Here is a 26,311-nt window from a genome sequence, read left to right on the forward strand (position 1 = left end):
CCCTTATGTGAATATGTGGCTCATAAGGACTTATACTGTCCCTGCGTCCTGGCTGTATGAGAGGGACTGGACTTTTATACTATAAGTGACTGACTGCTAGTCACAAATTTATAGGCCAGCTAGAAGTTCACATCCAACTTCAAAAGCAGGGTGTGTGTTTGGAGATTAGTGCAACACCAAAACAGCACCCTGGAACCACAAATAGTTCCTTATTGGGGTAGACCATCCTGCCACAGTCCACCCCTTGACTGCAGCCAATCATCTTTACCTCATGAAGTGGTAGTGCAGGTACCTTTTGCCTCCATGTTATAAAAGCGCCCTTTGTATATGTGTATGTTGCCATAACAAAATAGCAATAAAAATCAGTCAATATAGAATTGGCTATCGATCTTGGCATCCTCATGTGTTGGGTTAGGTACACTCACATAAATATGTGCCTATGATGAACACCAACAAAACAGCAGCATCACAATAACAGGGTATCACATTAAAGCAAGCCAGGGCATTCGTTGCAGCTAGGAACAATCTAAACAAATCATCCCACCAGTGATGTTACCAGTTTGTCTCAAAGATTGAAGGCCGGATGTGAACTAGGGCCTAGGGGAGAGTTCATAAAACCAGTCTTTCGGTTGCAGTGATTGGGAGAGTTCCACAGATTAGTTGACCACTTCTTCACTTTCTCTCGTGCTTCTTAATACAGGATTCTTTTTCGGTGAAGTTCAGCATTTCACATATTCCTTGCTCAATATATCAAGTGTTAGTCAATTTTACAAAACATTTTGGAGACAAATTTAAGGTAGATAAATTTGATTTCATAATCATATGAAATTCTGTATGGACTCAAACTAAATTCAGGGAGGAATCTCTTTCACATGCTGTAGCAATCAGAGAGAAGACACAAATGTTCCAAAGTGATGCTTGCGGAATACTGCAAAACTACTGGGACAAAACATGTATAAATATAGAAGGAGAAAATTTGGTCCTACTTAGACCTGTTTAAAGGGGAATCTATCCATATGGCAGTGATCTATCAATCAAATTAACAGTAAAAGAAATCTAGAAGACAACAAAATACAACAATCACAATACTACTCAAGTCGAAATAGCCATCCATCCTTTTGAGGTCCTTTCAGTTTTGGATAAAATGATTTTTGTCAGACCTGCACATGCTGTTAGAGTTTTCTAATTTCTTACCTCAATTTGGATTCTCCAAGTCTGATCCATATATACACACTACCTTTGGAAGCCACAAGCTGAACTAGAGCCATTCAATTCTGTTTTGACCGCCTTTGGAAGGCTGGTAATTTCATTTTACAATGTTTTTTCTAATTCGGGTACTCCTAGTCATGATAAGAGCCGTCTCACAAACTTGTAGATCTGTGTTTTGAGTTGCTTTTCCTTCTTATTCACTTACCCCTTGGGTATTTGGAATCATGTTTGCTATTATAACCAAGGTCCTGCTTAGGATGGTGTATCAGGGGTTAATTATGCTGATACTTTTGGTCTGTGTTTGGCCCCGCCACCTGTGAAAGTTTTACTCTTTCCCTGCCAAGTTATGGGAAAACAAGCACTGATAAACGGGAAACTTGTCCTTGAAGAGAGCTTCTTGTGTAAACTGTTTTAATTGGTGTTCTGTGATTGGCTAATTGTCCTCCAAGGTTGCTTGAAGGAGAATTTGAGGAGGAGGAGAATGAAGTAGCGCCCCCAGACACAATTAAGAAAGACTCCCAAAGCATACTGCACGTGCGTTAGGGGATTTCCAAAGTTCTCACGCATGCGCAGAAGAGATGCACTTAGATAACCGGGAGGTGGGACTGAGGACCTCGGGCTGGGCGGTGCTGGCCACACCTGGGAGGTTGTGGTCACTCAGTTAATTGTATAAAAGTAGATAGTGCTTTCTTGGAGGGGAGCTAGCTTTACTTCAAGGACAACGTTGTCTTTTGGCGGGGACGCCTGCCAGTTTCTGAACTTACTGACTCTCCAAGGATGCAGCTTCTGCTATGGGTAATTATAGGCATGCTAGGTCGGTAAGATAACTTTATTGGCAACAGCTGGGTAACTGGGGAGGTCATGCTGGGGGCTTATTTCTCTCCTCCTTCCTCCCTTTTGGGTTTGTTTGTTTTTGTTGGCCACCTCTTGGTAATAAATATTGGTTTTTGTTAAGCTTTTAATGGTGTCATGGTTTCAAGTTTCAGTATGTCTTGAACCCTCCCTAATACAGATGGTTGACTAATCCAGGTACAAATGGCCATGTTGTAAACCATATTCTGCAAACACAAGAGATAAATCATTTAATGTTGTTCATTTCTGATTCCATTATGGCTTTATCTGTAGAGAGCTTACTGCTCTGTTCTTCTTCCCTTAGCCTTGTTTACTTCTCCTCTGACCTGGATCTCATCTCAGGAATTCTTGTCACAGTCCAAAAGCTTTCTGTGATGATGCATCAGATGGTAAGGCCCTCACCTTGATTACCTCATTTGTAGTTGTTATGGCATATCCCATCATTTGTTTACTGTCTTGTACAAAACTGTTCCAATCCCAATACAGATTCTCCAGAGGCACATCCTTCAGATCTGGTCTGTTGGAATAAGTTTCCTTGATAATCTGTAAACAGTCATGTTCTGGCACATTGTTAGGTGACAACCAGTGGCCGCCCTTTGTTCAAGTACTGTTTGTACCATATGAGGTACATACACAATGATGATTAATATAACAGTGGCTGCTACAGCCCCCAGACAGGCCATCCTTGACTAATATTGTCCAATTGCTTTGAGAAGTCAGTTTGCTATGATTCTGACAATTCCCACATCAACTCCTGGCTTAAACATTGTATCCCAACCATCAAGAATCTAAACTCGATTGCTATCATCAACTTAATCCTCATTAGCCACTGCCCCACCCCGTGAGTCTCAAGGAGTGGAGTATGGAAACGTTCTGATGTTTGATCTACAACTTCTTTCATTCTATTCACTCATCAGTATCTCAGAGACTCCAAAACATTCATACAAAATCCAGGTACTGAGCACCAGCAGCAGAACTTCACTGTTTCAACACACAGAAAGCATGGTGTGAATAGTTCCAAATATTTCACGACATTATTTCTAAACAAATAAATAATGAACTCATAAAATGAAACTTACAGCACAAGAATAAAACAAACAAATCTTGGTAATTTCTCACAATAGGTGTAATTATGATACCCAGTAAACTTATAAGAACTTGATACTAAAATACTACAGTGGATCTTCTGGTACACTGACCAGTTACCTCTGCTTTAATTTCCCCAGAACTGAGTTGGAGTACAGAGGGCAGCACCACTTATCACAGGCTGCAAGCCTGGAGCATGACCTGGAATACACAAGGGTTAACACAGATAGTCTTTTATTATTTACTCTTTTATTTTGCTTTCTTTTTCCCTAAACTAAACCTGTAAGTAGGAAAGGCCCCTAATGCAGTAATTAATAAGTAAACTTTTACGAACTGACTCCAAATAACACTTTCAGCACAACACATGCAGATTGGTTCTTCCCACAGCAAGCAAAGGCAGAGGTATTTCGGGCAGAGGTCTATTCCTGTAGGCACACAGCTAGCATGCTTGCTCCTGCTTCTGTCCCCGGTCTTCTAAAGGGGCTTGTCATCCTTTACCAAAGGTGAAAACAATGAAAGCACACAGACAAAATCTCTATATTTAGTATAGCTCTGATAAACTGTTTCAACCACTTTAAAATTCAGCCCAATACATCCACATCGCATCCTCGCACAAGGCTGCAGCAGCAGCAGCCTGGTGACTGACCCACTGCCCCCCCCCACACACACACTGGAGCTGGCAAGCCACGTGGGAGAAGGCAGGGCTATGCCTCCTTACAAACTCTGCCGGTGGCAAAACTTTTTAAAGTTTATTATGAGATCAAATTCCTTCAGGACTGTTTGAGCTAAACATTCTCCTTCATCAAAAGCTACCTCCTTAAAAACCTGACAGCATACAAAAATACAAACAAAACTCACCATTATAAGTAGAGATTATTAAATTGAAGGAAAACAATCAACACACCCTCCTAGGCACACCACAACCACAGCCCGAACTCTCCCAGGGTTGGGAGAAACAAGGGAGCAAAAAACAATGAAAAGCAGTCTGCTGTGTCTTCCCCCCTTTCTCCACTCAGCTTAGCTGCGGCCCTTTCTTGCCGCTCACAGCGGGCACTGAGGAATAAGCAGTGAGGCCCCAGTGAGGTGCGGCAGGGATCCCCCCCTCCTTCTCTCTCTTCCCAGTTGCTGCCACCTGGCCCGGGCTGCTCGAAGGCAGGAGGTGGGGGGGCAGTAAGGCCGGTCAGCACTCCCGGTTAACCTCTTCATGGACAAAATATCAAGGACGTTACAAAGCTCAGCATGGGTTGTCACGCACACTGTGCTCCATTGCAAACAAACATCTAACACACATCAAATATTCCAAATTCACTACACACATATAATTGCATTTAACACTCTTCTGACAAATGGAAACCCTATAGCACAGTACGCACACTCAGAGCTATCACAACAGGACACAATAAACAAGACACAATAACAAACAGTTATTCCAATAGGTATACCAAAACCAAAGCTTATAAGCATATGCCAAAACCAAGTGAGGGAGGCCCCGAAACAAACTGAAACCAAGCGGAATTAATCCCAGAGGGAGGGTCTCAAATCTCCCCCCCAAATCAGAACCAAAGGGTGCCCTACTCCCCTTTTTCCTTGCACACAGCCATCGCATGGTGACTTACAGGTGGGAGATTACCAAAACCGAGTGCAAAGTGCTTGCCCCAAGACAAAAAATGCAGCAGTTTCTAAAACCAAGAAAGAGTGCTTTTTAACCTTAAATTCAGAGTCAGGTTCTGAGATCTCCTGTTTGAAGAGTGAGGATGTTTCCCTCCAGAAGCAACTCAGGTGCCGGCTGGAAAGATCCTACACCCCACGAATCCTTTGATCTTCAGAAGCCGTTGTCCCACCTGGGTCACCAATTCTGATGCCTTAAAAGCCAGCAAATAACTGTCTAAAACTCTTTTTGACTATTAGAAAGCAAAAAGCACTTGTTTATTACAGCATGCCGGATGCACAGGAATATTTTCCAAAGTGTGCATACTGAACTACATAGGTGTTACAACTTTATACTATCATCTAATTACAACATTTGGACATTACCTTGTAGCCGTAAAATTAATTATTTTATTAGGAACTGTTAGCTGTAGAATTTATGTATTTTAGACTAAGAATTTAAAAGGACAGTGCTAGCCATAGAACTCATGTATTTTAGTAAGGTTGGAAGTTCTCAAAGGAAAGTGCATAGTTTATCATTTCTTGTGAAGATTCTTTACAGGCAAAAATTTTGATAAAAACAGAGACGGTTGCTTGCACCTGTGAAGAGACTGATAACAGCGAGAAAGAAGATGAAACAGATGAGATGAGACTGAGTTTAGACCTTGAACCAGGTCCAGAAGGCAGGAAACTGCGCCAGAACCAAGGAGTCAAGAGAAGAACAAGTAATTTGAGGGGGAGCATATTGTGGAGGAAAATGGGGTGGGACAGGTGAGGTAACTCTTGAATCTGTAATTAGAGAATGGTATAAAGTTATGAAACCTGTGTGATTCTGGGTGCATCCTTGGGAATTTTTTTTGGATGCACCCAGCGCTGCAATAAATGTGTGTGTTTTTTGGGCTTTCTATATTCAAAATGAGTCTAGAGTTTCTTCTCTGACTTTTCGGCATCAACCTCATCTCTTACACCCACTTCCAAAACCAGCCCTCCCATAGCATCACCCTCACTCCACCCCTGACAACTGGAGGTCTTGAAGACCCCTATCTTCATCTTCTCTTCCTCTTCCTCATCTCCTTTGACATGGTATTACGCCCTCTGGAACAATTTCAAGGCTTCTGGATAACTTTGACTGGTTCTTGACAGATGTTATGTCTCTTTCTCAGTCCAGTTCACAGATAGAGAAACCCTTTACCTCATTAGAATCCCTGTCTACTGAAATTCTGAACAAAAAAATGATAGAAAACTGGTACAAAAGCACTAGTAAACTAGGTTTTAGGCTACAAGAAGATAAATTCTTTCTCTAGCCATTCACTCAAAGGGTAAATGTAGAGCTTCAGAGAGGTTCATTGTCAATCAGTATATTAGTGAGCCATGCTTGGCAGTTAAGTTGTATGTCTAAGGCAGTAGAAACAAGCGAGCAATAACCCTGTCCTCTGAATATTTCAGCTTTATGAAATGAACTGTGATGAAGAGAAGTTGGCTGACTTTCCAAAACAAGACTGTGATAACTGTATTTGGCTCCACAAGATGAATTGTAATAACAGTTTTTAGCTGTAGATCTCAGTGTTTTGCCAAGATGATGAATACCAAAATTGCAGTGTTTTAAGTTAGGGTGGTGAAAACTCAGGGAGTTGGGATTTCATAGCTACTTCTGTCCTTTCCTCATGAAAGCACTGCAGAGTTCTGCATTCTCAGAGCCTTTGCACAGTTCTCTAGCCTTTACCTATTCTTAAGACAAAATTCTACAGTTTGTCCACTAGATCTTGTTTATAGCTCCTTGTAACTCATCATGACTAGGCTTTGCGAACGAAGATTTGGGAAGGGCTCTACCCTCGTTTGTTATAAGTGCGCTGGTGGCTAAAAAGGCCAATACGAGATAGACATGTTAGGTTGCAAAAGGCACAGCAGAAGGAATCCTTAGGTGGTGTATTCTGCAAGACACGATTCTTTCTGTGTTGTCTTTTCTCCTCAAGAGTGATACTGCCTGTTTTATCAAAAGCAGAAGCAGCATTAAAGATAGTGTGTCTCCAGACCTCCCGACCTGAGGCCAGAGTAGACCGGTGATGATGATCAATATGGCCAAGGCTGAGATGTTGTTTCAAGGAGTCCTTGTATCTTCTCTTCAGGGCTCCTCTCTTGCGACAGCCAGTGGCAAGTTCACCATAAAGCAGGATCTTAGGGAGGCGGTAGTCCTTCATCCTTGAGATGTGTCCTGCCCAACGCGTGTTCTCAGCAACATGGCCTCAATACTTGTAACTGCTACTTGTTCTAGAACAGATGTATTAGTCACATAATCTGACCAGTGGATGTTTAGGATTGTATGGAGACAGCGTTGATGGAAGTGCTCCAAGTCGCAGGTGGTGGCGGTAGTTGACCCATGATTCAGATCCATATAAAAGAGTAGACAGGACAATGGCTCTGTAAACACTGATCTTTGTACTTTTCTTCAAGTGTTTATTTCGTCAAACTCTTTTATGGAGTTTTCCAAAAGCACTGTATGCCTTTGTGTTATGGGTTATAAATCTGAAAGAGGAATTTTCTCTTCCCCTGCTTTCCCTGTAAGAGAAACAGAGTTCGAAGGGGGAAGGGAGTCGATTAGCCTTACAAAAGAACTGGCTGACCTGGTTAATGGCCCATTAACGACTGGAGTGAGACTGGGAAGGACACGAGACGGCAGAGTGTTTTGGGCCAGGACAGAGATGGGGACTGTTTTCAGGCATTTCTAGAGGAAAGTCTGGGAGCCAGCTATTTTCCCTGGTTTCTTTCATCCTGGTGAGATCTGACTACCAGCCCTGCACCGCCAGTGCCTCGTGACTCCTGCCGGGGCCGCCGAGTTTTTTTTTTTCTGCTTCTTTTTCATCGGAGAGGTCAGTGCTTGCTGGGAGAAAAGAGGGGAGAGCCTTGGAACACTACCATCTGGGAACAGTGAGTCCTCTTGGGAGGTGAACTTTTCTCCTCACCCCTTCCCTCCGTTGAGGACAAAGGGGCCCCCTATTCCCCTCCCGGTTTTCCCCTGCGGGCCGGGACTGCTCACTCCAGACCCCTTTGTTTCCCACGTGGTGACTGCCAGGGCCCAACAGCGCCCCCTGCTGACCACGACAGGGTACTGCAGGCCCTACATCTTCAGCGATCCAACAGCGCCCCCTGCAGGTCATGACAGGGTACTGCAGGCCCTACATCTTCAGCGATCCAACAACGCCCCTTGCAGGCCACGATTAGGACTGTGCTAAATGACAGAGAAGTATTCATTTAGACTTGTTGTTGTTGTTGTTGTTGTTTTCTGTTACTGTTTTTGCCAATATACATATATCTTTTAATAAAGGGTTGTTATTTCTTCTGTTTTTCCACATTTTCCTCGAGTAAAGCCCCTTAATTTGGCATTACAATTGCAGAGAGAGAGGAGTTTGGTCTACCTCATAACTCATCCTCTTTAGCAAACAGTTCAGTCTCATCAGACTGTGACATTTTGCTAACCTGTTGTCTATCTCTCCATCAATCTTACCATCTGAGGAGATGAGGCTACCTAGGTAATTAAACTGCTGGACTGATTTGAGCTCTGATTTGCCAGTGGTGATATGGGCATGACATGGTTTGAGATCTCCAGAATCCTAATTCCCTAGTCTTATCCCCCTGTCACATCTCAATTCAATGTGAAATGGGTTTTTCCAGACAAAACACACCAGACTCCAAATTGGGGAAAGGGAATATATTACAGTGACTGTACAAATAAATATTATAACACAATTTACACATGATCATAACTATCTCTACCATGACATATAGTATTTACAACGGATCAGATCTCTTCTCTCCTCCAAATAACAGTCCAGGAGGGAAAAAAGGACAGATCCCTTCCAGTCTCTAAGCAGGAGTATCTTCTAAGGCAGCGGGTTCTCCTCATCTCATGCATGCAGCAGTTACAACTGGGTTGTTGTAGCTGGATCTCTTTTCAATACACACAAGGGGGTCTCCAAGCCCCTCGGCTCTCCTTCGGTCCAAGCAAAGGTCTCACCTGTGGACTGCCAGCAGGGACAAGACTCGCTTCACCACAGGTATATCACGAAATGCAGGGGCATCTTCATGAAAGTCCCTTCCTCAGGGGTTCACCCCTGAGTCAGAACATCTTGAGCAGCATTCAGTTGCAAGCCTTTGCCTCAAGAGTTCTACCAGAACTCCTGTGCTCCGTCTCAGGCTGCCAGGCTTGTCAGCAGCAGCGGGAGGGGCCAAGGTCAACTCCCCCCGCATTCCATCTGGCCATCCCGGTCCAGCTCCGGGACGTCTTTTGAGATTCTCAGCTCCTCTCTCTCCAGTGCTGCATGTCTAAAACTCCTCTCCTTAATAGGAGTCCATCTCCCTCTTTTTCTCAGAGGGGTCTCAAAGGAGTTTGGGGGGTCTGATACAATTCTTTCCCCCAGAATTCTGTAGCTCTGCTGCTGACTGTCCTTCTCAGCTCTCCGAGACAACTTGGTGTCTTCCTTACTCAGTTGCATGTCTCTGCTGCTTCTCCGGTTCAGTTCCTATCTGTCCTGGCTCTTAGCCAGAGTCTCTGGACGCTGCGTCTCTGCTACTGTCTCTGCTCACCACAATGGAGAAAACATCTCCCGGCATAACTACAGGCACCTAGCCCAGCTTTATGCTGTTCCAGGTCCCCGCAGGCCCCCGTTGGGGGCTGGGGGCCAAAGCCCCCTTGTGGGACTCTGAGCCCCTTCCTCGTGGCTCTACAACATGGCCACCTCCCCTACAACAACCAAACTACAACTCGTCTCTTCCGGTGCTTGTGATATGTTTACATTTTGCAGGAGCGTCCATTGGACAAAACCCCAAAACTTCCAGGGGTTTCCACCCCTTGGGGTTTTACCATTTTTCTTAGCCTCTGGGGGAAAACAAGGTCCAAACCACTACAGGGGATGATGGAAGGCTTCCTGAGGTGCAGGTTGATAGAGAACTTGTCTTCTTCAAGCTGACTTTCAGCCCAAAAAGCTCAGAAGTGTCTGCAAAGCAGGATGTTAAACGCTGCAGAGTTGCTTCTGTGTGGGCGACAAGGACGGCATCATCAGCATAAAGCAGCTCCCGGACAAGATGGTTTAAGGTCTTAGTATGGGCCTTCAGTCGCCTTAGGTTGAAAAGGTTTCCATCAGTACGATATCGAATGTAGATACCGTCCTGATCATCAAGGTCTGCCGTTGCCCTTTGGAGCATCATGCTGAAAAAGATTGTGAATAGGGTTGGAGCAAGAACGCAACCTTGTTTCACATCATTGGTTATTAAAAAGGGCTCAGAAAGCGCATTGCCATATCTGACTTGACCGTGCTGATCCTCATGAAGTGAGATGATCATTTTAAGGAACTTGGGGGGGACATCCTAAACGTTCCAAAATCTGCCACAGACCTTTTCTGCTCACAGTAACGAAAGCCTTGGTGAGGTCGACAAAGGTTACATAGAGACCTTTGTTCTGTTCCCTACACTTCTCTTGCAGTTGTCTGAGGACAAATACCATGTCTGTGGTGCTCCTGTTGACTCTGAAACCACACTGACTTTCAAGTAGAATTTCTTCTACTATAGCGGGTATTAGTCTGTTCAAAAGTATTCTTGCCAGGATTTTGCCTGCAATGGAGAGCAGAGTAATACCACGATAGTTTGAACAGTCTGATTTAACTCCTTTCGTCTTATACAAGGTGATGATGACTGTGTCATGAAGGTCTGATGGTAGTTCACCTAGTTCCCAACAGCGCACCACAAACTCGTGAAATTTAGCATGGAGTGCTTGGCCCCCACGTTTCCAGACTTCAGGTGGAATTCCATCAACCCCAGCTGCCTTGCCAATTTTCACCTGCTGTATGGCCTTAAGGGTTTCTCCCAAAGAGGGGGCAATATCCAATTCGTACTTCACTGGTTGCTGTGTGATGTTCTGAATTGCTGAGTTTTGCACTACACAACTAGTAATGAAAAGAGTCTGAAAGTGTTCAGATCATTGATTCGGAATGGAGGTTTTATCTGTCAGAAGTGTTTGACCATCTGCACTGAGTAGAGGGCTTTGGACCTGGTATGTAGGCCCGTATGCTGTTTTCAAGGCCTCATAGAATCCTCTGTGATCACCCGTATTTGCGCATATTTGAGTTTTTCCAGCTAGATCGATCCACCACTTGTTCTGGATGTCACGGAGTTTCTGTTGGAGCTTGCTGCATGCAAGACAAAAGGCTGCTTTTCTTACATGACAGGATGGCAGTGCAAGGTGTGCTTGGTGAGCAGATCTCTTCTTCCTCAGCAATTCCTGGATCTCTTGATTGTTTTCATCGAACCAGTCCTTGTTCTTCTTGAGGGAGAACACTAAGGATTCTTCAGAGGACTGCAGGATGTTGTTTTTAATATGGTTCCAAAGTGTTTCAGGAGAGGCATCTCTAGAATCTATGGGATGATTTTCAAGCCTAGTTTGAAGATTTGCCTGGAATCTCTCTCTCACTCCAGCTGATTGGAGATTGTTTACTTGGAGTCTCCACCTTGGGATTCTGATCCTTTTAGGTTTGAATTTAAGATTGAAGTTAAGTTTACAGCGCACAAGCCGATGGTCTGTTTGGCATTCTGCACTAGGCATCACGCGGGTGTGCTGGACATCACGGACATCTCTCCGTTGCACCAAGACCTAATTGATGAGGTGCCAATGCTTAGATCTAGGATGCATCCAGGTTGTCTTCAGACTATTTTTCTGCTGAAAGATAGTATTAGTGATGGTGAGCTGTTGCTCCGCACAGAATTCTAGCAGAAGGTAAGCATTATCGTTGCAGTTTCCAACACCATGCTTGCTTAATACTCCTTTCCAGGCTTCAAAGTTCTTTCCTACTCTGGCGTTGAAATCACCAAGGATAATGATCTTATCATCTGCAGGAACCTTTTGGGTAAGGCAGCGCAGGTCGGTGTAAAATTTTTCTTTTTCAGCAGGGTCAGCTTGGAGAGTTGGGGCATATATACTAAAGAGGACAACATGTTGCTTGTTGTGTAGTGGAAGGCGCAGGGAGATAATGGGATCAGAATGACCTGTCGGCAGATTTTCGAGTTTAGGAAGAATAGAGTTTTTAATCATGAAGCCAACTCCTGAGAGATGCCTTTCAGTTCTGGGTTTACCTGACCAAAAGAGTGTGTAACCGGCACCATGTTCTCTAAGGCTGCCTTCCTCGTGGAGATGAACTTCACTGAGAGCAGCTATGTTGATGTTGAGACATGCAATTAGGGCAGAGCGACGTTCAGGACGTCCACTATCCGCAGTATCATGCATGGTTCTGATGTTCCAGCATGCGAGAGTCAATTTGAGTACACCTTTGGAGGCAGGTGTATGCCTTTGTCTCTTGATCTTTGTGTGACCGCATTAATAGAAGATGCCTGTTGGCCGTGGTTAACCAACCGGGTGAAAGATGGAGATGAGCTTTGTTTAGGCCACCTTTTCTAAGCCCCTCTCCGAGTGGAGCAAGCAGTGCTCTCCTTGAAAAAGGCTGCTTGGTCATTCAGGATGCTGCCCAAAGAGACTGTCATCTCTGGTCAGTCTCTAACGATCAATGTCCTGAACTGCCTGCATGCGGGATTGGGTCTGCGGCTTCCAGTGCACCTTATCACCTGCCGTTTTGACCCTTGCCCGTCACTACAGGGCTTTGCAAATGTGGGTAGAAAACCTTCTAGCCTGCGCAGTGGATTTTTTAGGTGAGACACAGTATGCATGGAACTGAACCAACTCTTTAATCCTAAGGTTCATCTGCCAGGGCCGAGCGAGCTTGGACAGTGGCAGCGGGGTCCTCAGGACGTAGGTTTAATTAGAGTAACCTTTTCTTAGATGGATGGCCTTACAGGGCTAAACGAACTCCATCTGCCAGGTTTGGAATTAGAGTTGTCCTTCTCCTAGGATGACTGCCAGAAGGCTAGTGAGCTCATCCTGCCCATGGATATATTGTATCTGACCCTACGGTTTTGACCTGTCTGGCATGGGCGACCCTACCGAAGGCATGTACCATCCGCCAGCATAGCTTGCAACTGCATAGGGGTACACAGGCTTCTTTCCCATTAAAACGGTTAGGGCAAGCCTTTCACTCCCTACTTTTCTGCCACCCATCTATACTCAAACGCAGGGAAATACCCAGGAACATCCCTTTGTCCTGACCACCCTTTCAGGTTGCAACAAATATATTCAGAACATACCGAACCTGGACAGTAACCGCAGGTGAGCCAAAAACAAACCATTCCGGCCCCCGTACCCTCTCAAGGCCCCAGCCCGGCCAAGACCCTCAACCCCCCAGAAGAACCCACTATCCACCCTGACCTTATCCTCCCCCCATCATGTTACCACATATCTTCCCATGCACTGCTCACCTGTGACACTTCATACAGGGCTGCCCTGCCCGACCTCCTGCCAGTTCGAGAACCTCCACGACCCGTCCGACACCCTTCCCTTCCCCTAAACCGGACCGGCAAACCTCTGTGTGCTCCGAAGTTCCCCCTCTCCTCTCCCACGCAAGCGATGCTCCCCCTTTTCTTTCCCCTGCCGGGGGTTGCCCCATGCAGATCCAGGGAGCTGCTCTGGGGCCGCGCAGATCCAGCGGGCGGAGGCCCCCTCGTGCTGCACAGATCTGGCGGGGGAGGAGCCCCTGTGGGCCACGCAGATCCGGCGGGGGGGAGCCCCTCAGAACAACCAGAACAATAAGAACAGCAAACAAGGCAGTAAGCAGCAGTCAGTAACAGTGACCAGAACAACATGCAACCCACAAGCTCCTGACCACAAAATGGCTCTTCAATCTCCCCAAATGACCTCCAGGTATCTCAGCATAAGGTAACCATGGAAATCCCTGTTTGTAATAAAACCGTCTTATTTATTTCTCACAATCCCCCCTTTTTCTTTTCTTCATGGTTTTATTACAAGCTCAGCATTAGGTGTTTTCATTGAGCTCCTTGATACTACAAAGTATTAAATCATCAGAATTATGTAGCTATGCATTCTGGCAGGCAGATATACGCCATGAAGAAGGAAGCAATCAACACTTGAAGTTCATAAGATGCAGGTTTCTAGATTGTTACAGTAGGGATTTGCCCTGAGTTATCTGGTAAATCCAAAAACTAGAATGAATGCTAAATTATATTGTCAAGGTCATGTTTTCAAAAAACGTGTTTTTCTCATGTTTTTTGTACTGCATTAAAATGCTTACATTGATCAGGAAGAGGGAAGGGGCTGAATTCCTGATTTTTTTACATTGATCTGTTGCAGCATATTATAAAATTTTAATTTTTTTTTTATAGACAAGAGATGCTGTCGTGGTTTAAGTCCAGCCACTTGCTCATCCCCACCCTTTCTCCCCCCACTCCAGTGGAACGGGGAGGAGAATCAAAGTAATACTTGTATGTTGAGATAAGAACAGTTTAATAATTGAAAATAAAGTCAAATACACTAATAATGGTAAATAATAATAATGATGATAATAAAAAGGAAACAAACAAGTGATGCACAATACAATTGCTCACCACTCACTGACCGATGCCAGACCCCCCCTTTCCAAACCCAGCTCAACCCCCCTTCTGGGTAACTCCCCTCAGTTTATATACTGGGCATGATGTTCTGTGGTGTGGAATATCCCTTTGGTCAGTTCAGGTCACCTGTCCCAGCTATGCTCCCTCCCACTGGCAGGGCATGATACAAGGGAAAAGAAAAAATAAAATCCTTGGCTTAGGATAAACATGATAGCTGAAACCAACACCATTCTCATTCCAAATCCAAAACATATCACTGTAACAGCTACTGAGAAGAAATTAAATCTACCCTAGCTAAAACCAGGACAGATGCTGCATTTTTCATCATAGCTGTTATCTGCTTACTACTTTTTATAATTATGACCTCATGGCTAAAATAGCAGAACATTGCATCCTTTCTTGCTATATATAAGAGCAAACACTTATTATTGGAGCAGAGAGAATAAATACAATGTGAAGTTGAATGAACCAAATTAAATATGCTTGCATTTTTCCTTATAGGAATCTTGGCTTTCAAGAATATTATAGCATAAGATTTTAGTTTTACATCTAAATACTGATATTTGCAACCAAACAAATGGCATTGCTTACTTTGTTGATAACTTAAAACACAGTGATAGATTTTAAGTTGTAGTTAAAGATTCCTTCCCATTTGCACATATCAGACTGCTTAGGATTTCTAGAAGCTTTTTCAATCAGCTTTCCTTTTTTTTAATAAATTCTAGACATAATGGTTGTACCCTAAGTGTGTGCAATAAATATTTGGCAGCCTGGCTGGCAGTCCTTTTGGTATATCCAGAAAGATTGTTTTGTGCTTTTGCAAACGTGGTAGTCACAGTTCATCTGCTAGGCCAAAAAGTGATGTGAAATAGCCTGCAGTAGCTTCAACAATGGACTTTAAACGGCAAATGAAAGCTAGCTAACATGCTTCCAAAGCAGTTGAGTAAATTGAAAGTGATTCTGAAGAAAGTTTTCAACAGATCTTCTCATCATAGTGCAGTATACTTCAAAAAAGTGGTACATCTAAGGATGGGCAATAAAAACAAAGTCATGTAGATGATAACAAGGTGAAAGTAAACTTTCTCAAGGAAACATGAAAACATGGAATTACAGATCCAAATGGTATATTCAGAAATAGTATTGAATTATCTCCTGAGTTTTCAGTGAGTTAATTCATTGTAAAGGTACCCTCCAGTAGTTTTCCAAAAAGCTATCATTCCTTGAATATTTACTGGATTATGTTTGTCAATTATTCTTAGTTTCCTAAAGTTTAAATAGTTAGAAACTGGAAAGATATAGATCATATTTTAGACACCTCACTGTTTTAGTGCTTTTAGTGAAAATTGAGCTAATTTTTAATGCTGTTGAATATATTTATTTAAGTCTAGTTGCCAAAATTAACATAAATCCTGTATCCTGTATCATGACTGCTGTGCAGTATTTAACACAGTGACTATATTCTTGTGTTTTAAAATACTTTCCCCCCAATATTTTTAGCTAATTATTTTCTGTGGAAATATTTCGCTCTTTCCTAAATTTTAAGGGTCTGACAAACCTTAAAGCTCAGTTTGCTTACTTCTGCTTTCCATGGTCTTCTTCTACCTCCAACTGTTCTTAGGTTTAAAAAAATAAAAATCAATTCATTGCAGGTCACAAGGTAAATAATATGTATTTTTGGTAGGTTAATATTTACCTAAGTTTTGTAGGGAAGAATTTCACCAGCTCAGAGTTAATCTAAGACTAAATAAAAACCAAAAAGTTCAATACTCCCACCCCAAATTGGAACTGAACTATCACTGTAATTTTTACATTTTGATTAAGAGCAGCTTCACTTTCAGTTGAACCCAAAATGGTACTGAACCAAACCACATAGCAAGTCAAATCATACTACTTCTATAGCTGATAAGGACTTGACTGTAATGCATAACCTAAAAAGTCTCATTAAAATTATCATAAAGTACTCCATTTTATCAGTGATTTGGATGTTCATAATGCATGCCATTTCTTGATCACTTTTAGAATCTGTTTTGTTGCTGCTGTGTGGGAGACCAAACAGGTGTTCAGGCTAGAGAGCCAGAGGCAGTTACCCAGCGAGAGGCCTCAGAGATAGCGATGGAATCCATCAGATGACCTTGGGCACGCTGTGAAAGTGAGACAAGAAGCTGCTAACTTCAGCGGAAGGATACCTGCAGTGAACACCTGTTACCAAAGTTAAAAATGAGGAGAAAAAGACTGCTTAACTCGCTTTATGAAATATGTATTAATTTATAATTAAGAATGACAATGTGTTGTTAGAAAAATTTGAATAGTATGGATAAGTTTGAAAAAGTGTGTGACAGTATATTAAATAGGTCCACGTGTGGGAAATAAACAAGGCAGTTTTATTACAAGCAGGGATTTCCATGGTTACCTCGTGTTGAGATACCTGGAGGTCATTTTGTTTGGGGAGATTGAAGAGCCATTTTGTGGTCAGGAGCTGGTGAGTTGCATGTTGTTCTGGTCACTGTTACTGCTGCTTACTGCTTTGTTTGCTGTTCTTATTGTTCTGGCCACTGCTTTACTTACTGTTCTTGTTCTGATCACTGTTAGGTGAATTGGAAAGCATGTAAGGCAGTAAGACCAATTTGGGCTTGCTGCCAAGGGACCATGTGCCCGGGGTCAGGAAGACAACCTAATAGGTGGATGAGGACAACCAATAGACTGCACCAGAAAGCAAAGATTGCCTTTTAAGGAAGAAAAGAGAGAGGGTTGGCATGGGAGGAGCGAGGGAGTGGTTATGTAAATCAAGAGACCCTTGCTCAAACTGGGTCACGAGTTTGGTGCACCCAGCACGCTGTTAGTAAAGTTCTTTGTTTCACTTTATTTGACTGTCTTCTAAATTTTAATTAGAGATATTTCTCACACATGCATGCTTCCTTCCCTGTAGCCTAAAAATTCCTGTGCTAGGTGGGATAAAAATGCTTTAATGTAAACACTGTGTAGACGGCAGGAGTTCAGGAACACCGCACAGACAATCAATATGATCAGATGATGTCCAATTTATTATTTAAATGAGTTAACTTTTATACAGTTTAATTTCTTCCCGGTACATGCTTACAACAAGGTGATTGTATAGCTCAGTCTGTGCACACGTCTCATGCTTTCAGTTCATTGGTCCTGATGCTCTGTCCACGCGGTCTGAGATCATTCTTGTTACTCAAAGTCCCTCCTATGGATCCGCCTTTAGGGGCTGCAGGTGTTTCTTTATCTCTAGTTTTCCCACAACTTTCTACTATAAACATACTATTTTCTCATACCTTATAACTATAAACACACAACTAACAAGTATAAACTCACATATTTTCACACAGTCTGTAAGTATAAACATCACACAGCTTACAGCTTCCAAAGTCATGTCAAGCAAGGTCTACAGAAATGCAGAAGAAATTGTTCACACAGTCTTGCTCTCCCAACAACATTGCATGCCATTCCACCATTTTCCAGGTGACGAAGAGGACTGAAGAATAAAACCCTAATTTTTAGTGATGCAGTCAGATTGTCTTATTTAATAGCCAACAACAGTAAAAGAGTTTAGAACTGTGTCAGAAAGATTTTAGGCATCAGCATTTGGTGCCCAGAACAGGGACTTGGTTCTGATTCCTAATATTTAGGAACGGATCGAGAGAGCCTGTTGGGAATAGCTGGTGGCGGTTACAGGCCTGCTACCTTGGCGACACAGCATGACTGAACTCCAGAGACCGTGCCAGAATCTCTCTCTGCAGGACAGGGAGGTATGACTTATTAATATAATAAGTAAATAAACCCATATGGACCCGGCTGGTTGGGGTTCAGCAACCAAATCCATTTATTCAAATGATTCAACAGCTTTTATATGCACCTCAAAGCAACACATGACTCCCTTGACCAACCACCATGGGGTATCTCACTACCCATGTGCATGGGAGTACTTTGGGACTTCATTTCCCAGGATGCCCCTCTGGCATCCTTCCTAAAACCCAACTCCTACAGGGAGGTGAGCGGTCATGAACGATTTAAGAATAGTTAATAATTAGAAGAAAATCGTAATAATGGGGTTAAATATGTCCTCTGAGCAAAAAGATGTCTATGAATTTATGAAACTCCTGCTCAAAGAGCATGGGTCGAAGGTAGAAGATCTACCGCTACAGAATCTGCTTCTTTGGGCACAGAAAAATCAACCTGGGTTAACTGTTTCAAATGTTTTTAATGTCTCAGAGTGAGATCACATAGGAATTAAGCTAGGGGACAAACAAGCGGTTAGCATTTTGAAGCTGTAGCGTTTAGTCTTTGAGACTAAAAGACAGATCTTCTAAAAAAATGCCACTCCCGGAGCAAAAAGAAATTGAAAAACCTGCCAATTCACCCCAGGAGGCGGAGAAATGGGGAGCCAACTCACAAACTATGGAGTCGCCACACATGGAAAACCCCCGCCCCTGAGCGCCCTTACCCATCACAGCATCTGTTATAAGTAAAATCAGTACTAGGCTTAAATATAGTAGTAAAAATTTATTAAAGATTTATATAAAAATCAAATAAGCAAAACAGTACGCTGGGTGGCTTGATGAGACCCCCGCTCCTTCAAGGCACACACTTCAATAAGTTTCAGTCTGCCTTTTATAGGTTTGTAACTGCTCATTTTCTTCAAGTCCCCTCCTAATGTTTCGATTCCTCTTTTTTACGTCATCAGGTCTATCTGCGCCTGCTCCGCTCTGTTGCCAGGGGTTATACGCATGCGTTATCCTGTTGCTAGGAGACAAGCTCGACTAGTTTCATTTCATCCTTTTGACTTCCTCGGCGTACGTGCTATCTTGCTGCTGGGAAACAGTTTCTGCTCTCTTTTCGTTTCCTTTTCTTGACGTAATTAGTTCCCTCCCATATTGCTTTAAGTATAATTTTATATATATATATTTCTAAGATCTACGGGTAACATAACAAAATATCACTCATTATTGTAACATAACATTATGGTTTGTAATTACAGTGTTGCAAATATAAGTTGATAAGCAAATTATCTCTTCTTTGGTCTTTATTGGCTATCACAGCATCCGTGGGGGGGGACTCTCAGGTGGCACAGCCACCGCAGACGCGGGCCAGGTCCTGCCACATTCATCTACCCTTCCACCCGTGCTGAGTCCTGAGCGAGCAGACGCGGTCGCTCTGGTGCTGCTTGGCTCCATTCCTCTCCCTGGAAAGCCGGAGGGACCCCCTGTCTCCTCCCTGTCAGCTCAAGAATTTCTAACTGCGCCACTCCAAGATGGAGGGGAGGGGCAAGTCCACACCAGGAAGTGATCCGCCTGTGAGGTCACTACTCTGCACTTCTAAGTTCCTGTCGCCCACTTCCGTCCCGGGTGGGAACTCTTGGGAGCTGTGTCCTTACAATCCAGGACAAGAACAAAGTTTAATCCCTATCGATCTAGAAGACAGATGGGCTCCTGTTAGAAAAGCAGCAGCAGAGGAAGGAGATTTGCATATGATGCAAGCCTTCCCAGTTATCTTTATGCCTGGTCAGCAACCCCACTGGGAACCTGTCCCATATCAGGTCTTAAAAGACTTAAGGAAGGCTGTTACAGAATATGGGCTGGAGGCTCCATTCACAAGAGGGCTTTTAGATTCCTTGTTTGGCACCTTTGTGCTGACTCCTTATCACTGTGCAGGAATAGCGAGAATGCTTCTCACTACTATGCAATGCACATTATTTGAAGCAGAATGGAAGAAGCTAGTAAAGAAGCAGGCAGAAGAGATGTCACCTATGATCGGAATGTCAGTTGCTCAAATCACAAATATTCATTTGGGGAAAGGACCTTATGCGACAACAGCAGCTCAGGCTCAAATCCCATTGCTTGATTTGGCTCTTGCTAAAAACCTGGCCTTACATGCACTTAGGAAAGTACCAGACACAGGGGCAGCAACGCAGTCTTTTACCGTGATAAAACAAGGTGTCAAAGAACCGTTCATGCAATATGCAGAGCGGCTACGAAATGCAATAAACAAACAAATTGATTATGCTCCAGCACAAGAAATTGTCTTTAAAAATATGGTGATAGAACATGCCAATGAAGACTGCCAAAAAATACTGCATGCATTACGTAATCCTACCATCGCAGAGATGCTTGAAGCATGCAGAAATGTTGGCTCACAAGCTTCTAAAACTGCCTCTTTAGCCACCTTAAAAGACCCTTCTTCAGATTCCGAGTCACAAACAGACCTCGAGCCACAACCATTGTGCTATGAATGTGGACAAAAGGGACACTTTATAAAAAATTGCCCCATGAAAAAATGCAGTGCCAAGCCTGCAATATGCCCTCGCTGCCACAAGGGGCCACACTTTGCTAGGGAATGCCATTCCAATTATGCAAAGTATCCCTACTGCGTCATCCAGGGAAAGGTAAGAAGCCTTCGGGAAACTGAAATATGAGTGCTCAGAGAGGTCACGCGAAGACACACATAGCCTCCAAACTCCTAGCCTTTCATTTAAGCCAGCTAATTATCTGCAAACACACACTACAGGCAATACTGGAATAGACTTGAGCCCTTCAAGATCCATCAAACTATTTGATAATGAAGTACACGCAGTTTCAACTGGAATTCAAGGTCCTCTAGAGGATGGTCACAGTGGTCTGCTGATAGGTCGTGCATCAACCCCTGCACTAGGTGTGTGCGTACTGCCTGGAATTATAGATGCCAACTTTGTAGGAGAAATAAAAATAATGCTGTGGACACCTGCGCCTCCTGTCCATATAGAGGCAGGCACTCCTATTGGCCAACTTATCCTAATCTGTGCCTATCCAACAAAGTTAAATTGCGATCAGGAAGAAAGGCCAGCCTTTAACACCACCAAAGATAGATGGGAGATAGATGATTTTCTCTCATGGGCTCAACCCTTAGCGCAACGCCCAATTCTACGTTGCTCCTTGTACAATTCGGGAAGAAAAGAGACTATCCACCTGAGAGGTTTGGCAGATACAGGTGCCGATGTGACTGCGATCTCTATTCGAGATTGGCCACCCTTCTGGGCACTTATGGAACCAGAGAAGGCACTGAGAGGAGTGGCAGGAGTTACAGCACCACAACAAAGCCTGCATCCAATTGTGATCACAGACCCTGAGAAGCGTACAGCCACAGTTCGTCCATTCGTCCTGGACTTGCCAATCACACTGTGGGGCCGGGATGCATTGGGACAATGGGGACTTGGTTTCACTACAAATTTGTCCTAACAGCCACTGAACAGTAGCTGGTCCCCACCCTAACCTGGAACTACATGGACGACATCTTAATCTGTGCAGCTGATAAGGAACTAATGCAAAGAGCCCTCAAAGCAACAATTGAAGCTGTCAACACCTATGGCCTTCAAGTGTCACCAGAAAAAGTACAACAAGAATCTCCTTGGCATTACCTGGGATGGAAAATAACCCAAACAGACATTCATCCCCAGCATGTTTCTCTATCAACTTCAGTGCAAACCCTCAATGATTTGCAAAGACTGCTGGGAGCTATTAACTGGCTCAGACCTATTTTGGGCATTTCCACACATGAACTCTGCCCATTGTTTTGCCTGCTTAAAGGAGATCCAGAACTAACTTCGCCCAGACAGCTAATACAGGAAACTGTTACTACTTTGCATGCTGTAGAGCAAAAACTCAGTTACTGCCAGGCCAGTTGCCGTCTCTTAGATGAGCCGGTGGTATCAGTTATCTTAAAGGGACCTGCTCAACCTTTTGGTCTCTTAGGTCAATTATACAAAAACTACACTCAGTTTTGTTTATGAGAATGGGTTTTTCTAGCTCATCAGTTTTCTAAAACAGTAAAAACTCAGCCAGAAATGATATCACGCATATTTCAGAGAGGCTGCATTAGATGCTGGGAACTTGCAGGGTGTGACCCATGTACTGTGTATTTACCAATGACAACAGAGCATTTACAATGGCTAGAAAAGGCTAGTTTTAAATTTCAAACTGCCTTAAGTGATTTTATTGGTCAACTAAGTATTCACCTACCTGCTTGTTCATTTTTACAGCATTTAAACAACTTTCCTTTGAAGCTGAGAACACACTGCTCTCCTATTCCCTTGACAGATGCTCAAACTGTCTTTACGGACAGTTCAGGGAAGACAGGAAATGCAGTTGTAGTGTGGCAGAAAGACAATGAGTAGGAACAAGACATACATCATGCATCATGTAGATGGGTCACCACAGCTTGTATAATTGTCAGCGGTAATCCGAGTACTTACGTTGTTTCCAGGACCTTTAAATATAGTTTACGATTGTCAATATGTTGTGGGGGTGGTTCAATGAATTGAACACTCCTATCTAAAAGAAATTAATCATGCAGCATTGCTTGCCTTATTTAAAAAATTATTCTTTGTAGTTGAGGAAAGGCAATTTTCATTCTTCATTATGCATGTGCGTTCTCATACCTTGCTGCCTGGTCCAATTTCAGAAGGTAATCGACATGCTGATGTACTTGCAGGACCAGTAATAGTACCAAGGTGATTTGAGTAAGCCAAATTGTCACATCAATTCTTTCATCAAAATGCAAGGGTATTAAAAAGACAATTTGATCTCATGTTAGAACAAGCTAGTTCTATTATAGCATCCTGTCCAGACTGTCAACTACTCACTCCCATTGCTCCTGAAGGAACCAATCCTCGAGGATTGGAACCTCTGCAGCTGTGACAAGCAGATGTAACACACATATCCTCTTTTGCCAAATTAAAATACGTACATGTTTCAATTGACACATTCTCAGGATTTCTAGTAGCTACAGTCCATTCTGGGGAGAAAAGCCGAGATGTACAAGGTCACTTCCTTACAGCCTTTGCACACATGGGAGTACCTAAACAAATTAAGACAGACAATGGACCTTCTTATATGTCCAAACGCACAAAAGAATTTTTTGAGCAATGGGGAATACAACATCTAACAGGTATTCCACACTCCCCCACAGGTCAGGCTGTGATTGAGCATGCGCATCGCACACTCAAAGACATGTTACAGAAACAGAAAAGAGGAAGTGCAGGTTTAACTCCCCAAGAATGCTTAAATAAAGCTTTGTATGTGCTCAACTTTCTAAATAGAATGATAGGAGATCTTTCCCCAGCACAGCGTCATTTTGTCCCAGCACATGTTTCCGCAGAGAGGAAGGCAGAAGTAATGTTTAGAGATCCAGTTACTAGAGAGTGGCAAGGTCCTTGTCCCTTAATAACCTGGGGAAAAGGTAATGCTTTTATCTCCACAGATCGAGGACCGCAATGGATACCTTCGCATTATGTGCGACCTTGTCTTGCATCATCTTCATAACAACAGCCATGCCTCCTGACTGGACCACCTTTGATCAGCAGAACGTCTGGGTGACACTCGCCAATGCGACTGGGACTGAAACATTGTGTTTGTCTGTAGCTACCCCAACTGATCCATTTTGTACCTGCTTAGTAGGCCTTCCTTTCAATCACAACCAATGGATTACCTTTCTACACAAATATTGGCCACAGTGCTCTAATTGTCACAAGGCAGTATCATTACAATGTGCTAATAATCGAAATCTTAAAAATAAATTTCCTCAAATTCCAGTTGAACCTCAAGAAATTAATGTCATGGTCAGTCTGACTGCACCTTTCTGTTTTCAATTCAATCCCTCAGATTCAAATTCAAATCATCATTTGGCAATTGATGTATCTCCATCTGGAACATATCAAAATGCTAGGTTTTGGTGTAAATCACCCAATTCTACAGCAATCAGATTAGGGGCAACGCCTCTTGGCTTGCCCAATGGTATTTTCTTAATTTATGGGCAGCGAGTGTGGAAAGGAGGACCATGCACATTTGGAAAATTTACTCTGTTTAACCCTCACAAATTACCCATAAGTACACACATCCAGAAGAGACAGAAAAGATTTGTGCAATGATACGATAAAAGTTGCAATTCCAAAGTACATATCTGGGGCCCAACTGAAAGACTATTTTCCAGTCTTGTAGCTGGAATTGGAACTGCTCATGCATTGACTACCTTGGATAGACTAGGCTGTTGGCTGTTGTAGCTCTAATTGGAATTTTTGTGTTTTTCTGTATTTTGCTTAGTGTGCCATGCTTTCTTTGTTGTGTCTCATGTTTAGTTCGTCGTAGCTTTGCACAAGTTTTAGTGTTTCAATTAGAAAATAAAAAAAGGGGAATTGTGAGAGACCAAACAGGTGTTCAGGCTACAGAGTCAGAGGCAGCTACCCAGCGAGAGGCCTCAGAGACAGCAATGGAATCCATCAGATGACCTTGGGCACTCTGTGAAAGTGAGACAAGAAGCTGCTAACTTCAGCAGAAGGATACCTGCGATGAACACCTGTTACCAAAGTTAAAAATGAGAAGAAAAAGACTGCTTAAGTTAACTTCCTTTATGAAATATGTATTAATTTATAATTAAGAATGACAATGTGTTGTTAGAAAAATTTGAATAGTATGGATAAGTTTGAAAAAGTGTGTGACAGTATGTTAAATAGGTCCATGCATGCCTCCTTCCCTGTAGCCTAAAAATTCCTGCACTAGGTGGGATAAAAATGTTTTAATGTAAACATTGCATGCCTTTTCCACCATTTTCCAGGTGATGAAGAGGACTGAAGAATAAAACCCTAATTTTTAGTGATGCAGTCAGATTGTCTTATTTAATAGCCAACAACAGTAAAAGAGTTTGGAACTGTGTCAGAAAGATTTTAGGCATCGGTTGCTTTATCTTTCCTCAGTCTTTACATTAGACACTTGTATGAGAGGACAGATTCTGATACTTCTGAAAGTTTCTCTAGTATAGTCCCATTATAACAGATGAGATGAATAACTGAGTATCAAAATCTTACTGTATGGGATTGACCTGGTTGATTGAGTTGTTCTGTTAGTTTAGTCTTGTTGCTGAAGTGGTTGCAAGGGGGGGAGGGGGGAGAGGATATATCTAGAGCAGCTAAGAAAGTATTAATATTGAAATAAATCACATGTTTGAGAGACTCGTTAACTGTGTGCCAAGTGTGATCTCAGGGAGATGGAATTCTGTATGTGGAGTATCTTGTGTTTCATTTATAGAACACTTTTAAAGAAAATGTTGTGAAGAAATATGGTATGATTCAATTAAAGGTGAGTGAAAAAGTTGTGAAAGTATTAGAGGCCAAGGTGACATGACACTTGGGATTTACATATGCTTTCAACGCCTTTTTTTTAACTATGTAATGGGAGATGGTGTTGCAGTTACAAAACCAGGGAACTTTAGTGATGAATATTCCTACCATTACGTCATCTGAAGGGGGCCGCCCCCACGCTGCCGTCACCAACGGAGGAGAAAAATATGACAAAAGACTTGTGGCTCAAGATAAGGACAGGGAGATTAGTCAGTGTGGTGGGTCTGGCTGAGCCGGAATTTATTTCCCCATAGTAGCCCTCACAGTGCCGTGCTCTGCATTGGTAGCTAGAGGAGTGTTGATAACACACCCATGTTTTGGCTACTGCTGAGCACAGCACTGTAACATTCCTTCTTCAATTGAGGACGAGATCCTGGGAGGAGACACAAGTAGGTCAGCTGACCCACACTGACCAAGGGGATATTCCATACCATATGACGTCAACCCAGATATAAAAGCTGAGTCAAGGAGCAGGACCGGAGGCATTCATTGTCTCTGATGGCTGCCTGCTGACAACCATTATGCATGCTGGACCCCTGCTTCTCAGAGAAGAAGTAGAGATTAACTGCTAGCTTCTGCTTTGTGCGCACGCACGCTGCTTTAGCTTTCTTTTTTACATCAATATAAACTGCCTTATGACAACCCACGATATGTGTTGTTTTCTTTTCCCACCTTACTCTCTCCCCTGTCCAGCTGGGAAGGGGAGGGATAGAGTGGTTGGGTGGGCACCTGGCATTCAGCCAAGGTGAACCCACCACAGTCAGTAGCTATCGTCACAAGCAAAACAGACTCGACTTGGGGAAATTAATTTATTCCCATTTAAAAAGTCAGAGTAGGGTAATGAGAAATAAG

The 26,311-nt window shown here is 43.1% G+C and overlaps 1 long non-coding RNA gene across 1 annotated transcript; it reads left to right on the forward strand.

The window, feature by feature from the left end:
- The first annotated feature begins 864 nt into the window (after positions 1 to 864).
- Positions 865 to 24,111, forward strand: LOC135405144 (uncharacterized). The gene is made up of 3 exons (XR_010425755.1): positions 865 to 2,004; positions 2,366 to 2,450; positions 23,548 to 24,111. It is a non-coding gene; the product is annotated as an uncharacterized LOC135405144 (long non-coding RNA).
- Positions 24,112 to 26,311: the final 2,200 nt, after the last annotated feature.

Source organism: Pseudopipra pipra, chromosome W (genome assembly GCF_036250125.1).
Source record: "Pseudopipra pipra isolate bDixPip1 chromosome W, bDixPip1.hap1, whole genome shotgun sequence".
Classification (NCBI taxonomy): domain Eukaryota; kingdom Metazoa; phylum Chordata; class Aves; order Passeriformes; family Pipridae; genus Pseudopipra; species Pseudopipra pipra.